The following is a 7,348-nucleotide window of genomic DNA, read 5'->3' as shown; positions in this document are numbered from 1 at the left end:
AAATTAAAATTTGTTTAATTATGCTTAAACTTCTAAATTTTTGAAATATTTTTTCCATACATGTTAAGAACATTATAATAATCTCTTTTATAAAAAAATTAGAATTTTTTAACATGTAATGAATTAAATATAATTTTTTTAAAACGCCAAAAATTCAAGATAAAACTAACAAAAATTTGGACCTAAAAATAAAATTTTGAGCTAATTTATTTTGGCGGAACTTTTTATAATGTTTTAAACAAGTATGTAAAAAATCATTAAAAAATTTAAAATTTTAAGCATAATTAAACAAATTTTAATTTAACAGGGACTAAAAACATTAATGGAAAATTTTGTAGGGACTAAAAACTGTGATTTATTTTTATAGGGACTAAAAACAAAACTGCAGATATTTATAGGGACCAAAAACTTAATTAACCCTAAAATTATTAAGGTTTGAATTTAACGGTGAACCCATATGTTTCATATGCAATGCACTAGTTGGACTATTATTAGTATATGGTTCAAAAGTCATTTATAATTATTAAAAGGGTAATTAAAGGTTTAGATCTAGTCCCCATGAGCTTAATTCATTTGGTAAGGGATAATGCACAATATGTGCAGAGATTGGGGTTCGAACTCAGATACTCCACTTATTCATCTTTAAGATGAATTTCTCTAACCACTAAATTACTTGACAAAAAAAAAAAGATTCAGCATCTACACTGCAGAGCATCCAGTAAAATTCTCATCGGAGAAGATCCAAGTCCGTGTTATTATATTACGATACAGTAATAACGTAACCATGCCATAATTAAACATTTAATAAGGATTATTTATTACGCTTAGCAAAATGGTTTGTTAACTTGTAAACAAAAACAAAATGGTTGTTGTAACAGAGATCGTGTACTTTGATCAATCACTACGCCGTCAGTGGTCCTTAAACTTGGTTCCAATTCTTTTGTTGGTCATGTTATATATGTCATGCAAAATGTCAGTTATTTTATGTCATATATATATATATATATATATATATATATATATATATATATTTGATAATCCTATATTCAACGAGATTCACTAGTAATTTTGAATTAGGACAAGTTATAAGCAGTTAGGACAAATAAAGCTTGCTTGTAGCAATTTGTGATGTAAACAATATGACCCACAGTGACACATAGTAAAGACATCACAACTATGTTATCATTCTAAAATAATCTTGTTAACAAGTATCTTAAAGGTTAAGGTATTTGTTAAGGAAATAAACACGTTAAAATATTATTTGTTACGTTAAAATAATTTTTTTTTATCAAAATAAATTTAACTATTATCATTAATCAACCAATGTTCAATATAAGAAGGATAAGAATAAAAAATACGGTGACTAACCTAAGAACAGGTCTTCCTAACTAAAGTATGAGCAACCATGTTCACTTGTCTCTTAACAAATTTCATCTTAAAATTGAAATGTAAAAATAACTGATAAATAATATTAGAAATAATAGCAACCATGTTACGTTAAAATAAATATGTTAAAATAAAAGTAAAAAGTGGAAAAATACATCTTGGAAGGACCAGGCCAAAACTCAAGGAATTAAACATACAAATTCACATCAATTGCTATCATTAAAAACCGAAGCATAAAAAATCCAGTGGATTACATTATGGTGAAGATAAAAGTATTGTCCGGGTATCCATACATATTAATAAATTTAGTAAATTATTAAAATATCTATATCTATATATATATATATATATATACTCCCTCCGGTCATATTTATAAACAAAAATGTATTTTGTAAGTTCATTGAATACATAATGTATTTTATTTATATATTGAGCAAATACATTAAGTATTGAATGAATCTAAAAAATGTTTTTTTTTTGCTTATAAATGTGACCGGGGAAGTATATATATATGAGTTTAGTGTCTAAAAAAAACCCTACTTTATCCATGTTTATTTGGATTTTAGTCTTTTCTAGAATTTATTTTGAGGTGTCTATGCTTTTTGGATGTTTATTTGGATTTTGGATGTTTTTATCATTTTATTTTGCTTCAAGAATGTGTATGGATTATGTAAGAATTATATGCATTATGGTATGATGAATTTGTTTGGGATTATGTAAGAATCATGGTTTTTGTTTGGATTATGGTATGGAATATGAAATTTGAATGGAATATGTTATGTATGGATATTTAAAAGTTGAAGTTTTTTAGGTAATTAAAAATATATTTTTCTTTCTACAAAAAAAAACCGAAAAAGATATTTGCGGGTAGCCTATTTATTCTACGGGGTGGGAATGGATATTATACTACCCGTTTTGAGGACGTGGATACTAAGAGTGTTCATCATTAAGAATAAAAGTGTCTAATGCCTCATATATGATAACATTAAAGTAGGACACAAACACTACCAAAAAAAAGTAGGACACAAAGTATGTTTGTCACTAGAAAAACGATCATCTCCTGAATACTAAGGAGAATACAAATAAGTGCCCTTAATTTATTTTATGTTGGGATTTGCATATTCAACATATTAAAATATAAAAAATGAACTATTTTTTACATCAAAATTATCAATTATTTCCATTTTTAAATCTTAACATTTAACAAAGTTCCCTTAGTAAGACCCATATACTAATCACGTATGTCTTAAAAAAAAAAGCAAGGACCATTAAATATATATTGTCTGCTGAGTATACAATGCGTCAGATACCATACACACTATTTTTCGATGAATAATTACTCTCTAGTATGTTGACATAATGTGAAACACGAATTTAGTATTGGTACAAAAGTAGTTTTGAACATTTGGAAACACACCAGAAGGATTCTAGAATGTATTGGCATCAATGATTAAACATCATATGGTTGATTAACTATTTGTTGACACAAGTGAAACACAAATAGTAAGCCTTGATAGTCCTTAACCATTAATAAACTTTTCTCCATTTTTTTTAAATCCAAAAAATCTCTCATTTTATATATTAAAGGTCTAGATCTTACACATTATTTCCTCAAGTTTTTTCTAACATGAGTGAATCCTAATCTCTATTAGTTGGATTGTTAACTAGTACAACTTATTTTTATACTCTTTTGAGAGTAAAGCTTACTCCTTATTAGTTGCATTGTTAACTAGTACTCCCTATGATCAACCAAGTATTGAAGTCTATATCCTCTCCGTTGAGTTATAGACTTCAATTAAGAGCAATCATATTTATTGTATTGAAGTCATATTTCAATTAACTTTGATAAATACCTATTCTTTATGGTATTTCTCATAAGGAAAATGATGTATGCAGCGAAAAATTTCACGCGAAATCATCCCGATCCTATACATTCCGGCTTTCAAGTGTTTTAATTGGCTAACCATTTACCCCACCTAGCGTGTATTCGAGCCAGAAAAAACTGTGGTTAAACTTATTTCGCTATGCAACCGTGAGATAATTGCTCGCGATGCATAGCACTCCTCTTCTCATACAAGAAGGAAAATGGTTAAAATGCATATTTATTATCTCATGTTCAAAATCTTAATTTAAGGTGGTATCCAGCATTATGCTGACTAATCCACATGCAGAGCCACTGAAAAGAATTCTACTATAATCGATAATTACAGATACTGAATAGTAAAGGTAACTCCAGCTATAGGAAAATCCACTAACTATTAGTCCAAGAAATACTACACACAAGACTTTTATTTATATGGCCAAATCTTTACATATTTCTTGGCTTTAACTTGTGAAGAATGTAATAAATAAAAAAAGGTACAAAAAAATGTGCTTTCATAAACACTAAAAATAGATCCAAATTGGGGCCTGATGGGTGAGGAGGGAACAAGGGATGTGGATACCACCAAGCAAGTAGCTACGTGAGAATAAGGGGGGGCAGGAAAATAATACAAGACAACACAAGATCTACAACGTATACTAATAACAATTGTTAGTGCGTGTGAAAAAGATGCTCAAAAGACTTTTTTTTTTGGCTTTTGCACCGATTTACGATCCATCAAAGATGGACGACTAATCCGGCTCGTGCGTAGAGGCATGTGCACTAGCCAAATGTTGTTTTCCCTAAGAATCGAACCCAGTATTCCCCAAATACGTACTTGGAAGGAGCTCCTTGCCACTGGAGCCCAAAAGACTTTTGTTTAGTCACTAACTTAAACTATTGATACATGCATATGTCACCTTCAAGAATGTAACAAAACAAGGAGAAGATAAAAAAGACACACATTTATGAAAGGGGACCATATAGTGAAAGATTGAAAATGGGTCCATAACATTTAGTGTTATCACATGAGGCCAACCCAGATGGAGGTGGTTGTAGTTCAGATTTGTGTTGTTTCATTGATGTCATAATTGATTCAAAAGTAGGGGGCGGAATTCATATATATGGTCTTGACTAAGACAACACCTCTATCTCTATTTGTTTTGGTTTTAGACGCAAAGTTAGGAGAATTGTCCACAAATATTGCCTTGTCTTTATTTTTGTTGCTAAGACAATGGGACCACTTTTAAGTATCCCCACTTTCACAACCCTATTTAGCTGACTTATTTGACTTATTTGATCATGCATAAGAAGGTCACATACCTTTTCCACAAGTATGTATATCAAGTATAATTCTTTCCACAAGTATGTATATCAAGTATTTTACTCATAGTTTGATGGTAAAAGTTGTGAAAACATTTGATATACCAGAGCGTAATTTCAAACTCACGATACTTTTATTTAGGGTTTCGGCTCTTTGAAAAAAAAGAGAGAACACTTCTATTTAAGGTTTAGGCTCTTTGAAAAAGAAAGAGAGAATACTTCTATTTAAGGTTTACATAACTGCAATCTAGGTTTGCTTGTGTTGCGAAAGATCAATATGACCGTTGATTAGTGTTAGAAAAAGAGTCTTCCTATAACGCTCCTCTTGACTAGAGTAGAATCAAAATATTTTTAACTAGTTTATTTAACCACAAAGAATTTTGTAGCAATATATGACACATTTATTAAATGGTCTGTCAAATAATTTTAGCCTAGATCAGTAGTTCTGGACTGAGTGACCACTATATATGTTTGTTAGCTCTCACCTACCGGGTACTGAGTATGATTCATTAATCATTCTCAAAACTTGATATGGAAAAGGAAATCACTCTATCAGACCCCTACAAAGGAGAAACTATATTGCTCGTTATAATTAATTTGTTCTGTTTCTCTGTTTTTCAGTGTCGGCTAGGCTTCTTCTATGACATCACAAAGCAATTTCGATCATATTTTATATCCTCTATACCATAACATTTGTCAAATTTACTAAAACAACTGTCTCGTAATAATTGTTTGTTATGTTTGAGTTGAGTTTTCAATACTACAACTCATATACACTTAGATAAGATTATAAGGATCTTTTCACGCGTAATTATAGATCATGACTTCTAAATCAGTTTTAAGAGTGCAACAATCTTAAATCTATTGAGAAAAAATTATGTTATCCATTGAAGTCTTATTCGATTCGATGAATTAATGTCGACTCGCAGATGGTATCTGATTAAAAAAATATGTAATATTAACTATTTTTTATAATGATTAACTATTTTTATTTAATTATAACATCTAATTAATATTATATGTGTCACTCATAATTTAATATATTTCACTCTACGGTTGTAATAATGATAATCAACCAATAGTCAACGAAGTTAATTTGGTAAAGTTGTTATTCTCTTTTCTTATGTTTATAACTTTTCTTTAATTTATGTTAAATGATCTGATGTGAATTTTTTTTTGGCTTAAATGCACTTTTGGTCGTAGCAATTTTGGCCCCCTAACAAAAAAAATACAATTTTGACCCCCCTAATTTTGCCATGATTAGGGAAATTATCTTTACCAAAAAGTTGCGATTTTGGCACATTTTTTGGGACATGTGGTGGCTTCTCAGCATAGTTGGGAAAATTAGGGGGTCAAAATTGCATTGTTTTTGTTAGGGGGTCAAAATTGCTACGACGGCAAACATAGAGGATCAAAAGTGCATTTAAGCTTTTTTTTTTTTTTTTTTTTTTTTTTTTTTAAAGATGTGTAACAATTTTTAGAATGCAAGAAGAATGTCAACTACACTTGCTCGATGCATCCAATACACTTAGTTCTTGGTTACCTTGTGTTAATATCTACATCCATACATTTAGTTAATAATGTATGATCCAAAATGACATTTGACTGTGATGGACCAGCGAACGACAGTTAACTATCGTTGGATATATTTTCGTCAGTTTGGGGTGTATGAGAGCAAATCTATTTGCCTATAGAACAATTTTCTTGCGGACAATTAGGAAGTTCAAGCCCAAATATCTAGCATTGGTATTCCCACTCTAGGGTCATCTAATACACCCTTATGGACTATCTTCATTTTTCTTTGAAACTTCCTAATTACACCCTTATAAATACCGGTTACATCCCGATGTGACCAAATAGACTTAAAATAAAATAAATTTTCCATTATATCCAAATTCTTTCATTTGTTTATCTCATTCATAGAAAGTGCCGTTTTAGTGCTCGTAAACTTAGTTTACATAGCCTACGTAAACCACTTAATGTAAATTATGTGAACTTAATTTACATATTCTACGGAATTTTGGTTTATATGAACAAGAGCAATTTCGGTATTATCATTTAATTTTAGTTAACATTGGTTGTGTTTTTGAGGTGTGACTACAAATTATATATTTTTTTAAACGCATTAGCCTAAGAGAATCCACACAAATAGTTTGACACCATATCTTCACCATAAACATTAAGGTATTATGTATATAGTTCATATCACTTATATGTTTTTCAACATATGTTCTTGCATCCAATGTAGAACTTTAACTCACATTTGACACATTACCATTTCACCCACAAGTATGATACTTTTCACATCTGAAATCTACCACTAGAAACCACTCGTACTTCCTCACAAAGTCGAACTGGGCTATGCTGCAATCGTTGGACTTTATGAGGGAGCCAATATTGGTTGGATCAATCTATTGGACAAGAGCTACCACACATATAAAAATGATACCACATTTTCATTCAATATTGTTAGTGAGGAAATTTTTCATGATTGTCAAAAGAAATATTATTAAATCAATCTTAAAATATCTCAAAGTATGAACAAGAGATATGACTAATGTGATGATTAGAATGTGTAAACATTCTTTCACTCTGTTTGAGATGTCTTTGTCCTACATAAGACATTGATGTGCTATCAAAGTTTTGTTCTTATTTCTTCTATTGATTTGCCTTTGATTTTCTTAATTTTATATTTTGTGACAGGTTCTAATGGCTTGAGAAATAATATAAAGCATATGTGTATTAGTTTCTGTAAATTGTGTTAGCACTGGGAAAGAT

This window comes from Medicago truncatula, chromosome 2, assembly GCF_003473485.1.
Source record: "Medicago truncatula cultivar Jemalong A17 chromosome 2, MtrunA17r5.0-ANR, whole genome shotgun sequence".
Lineage (NCBI taxonomy): Eukaryota > Viridiplantae > Streptophyta > Magnoliopsida > Fabales > Fabaceae > Medicago > Medicago truncatula.
This window is presented reverse-complemented; position numbering follows the sequence as displayed.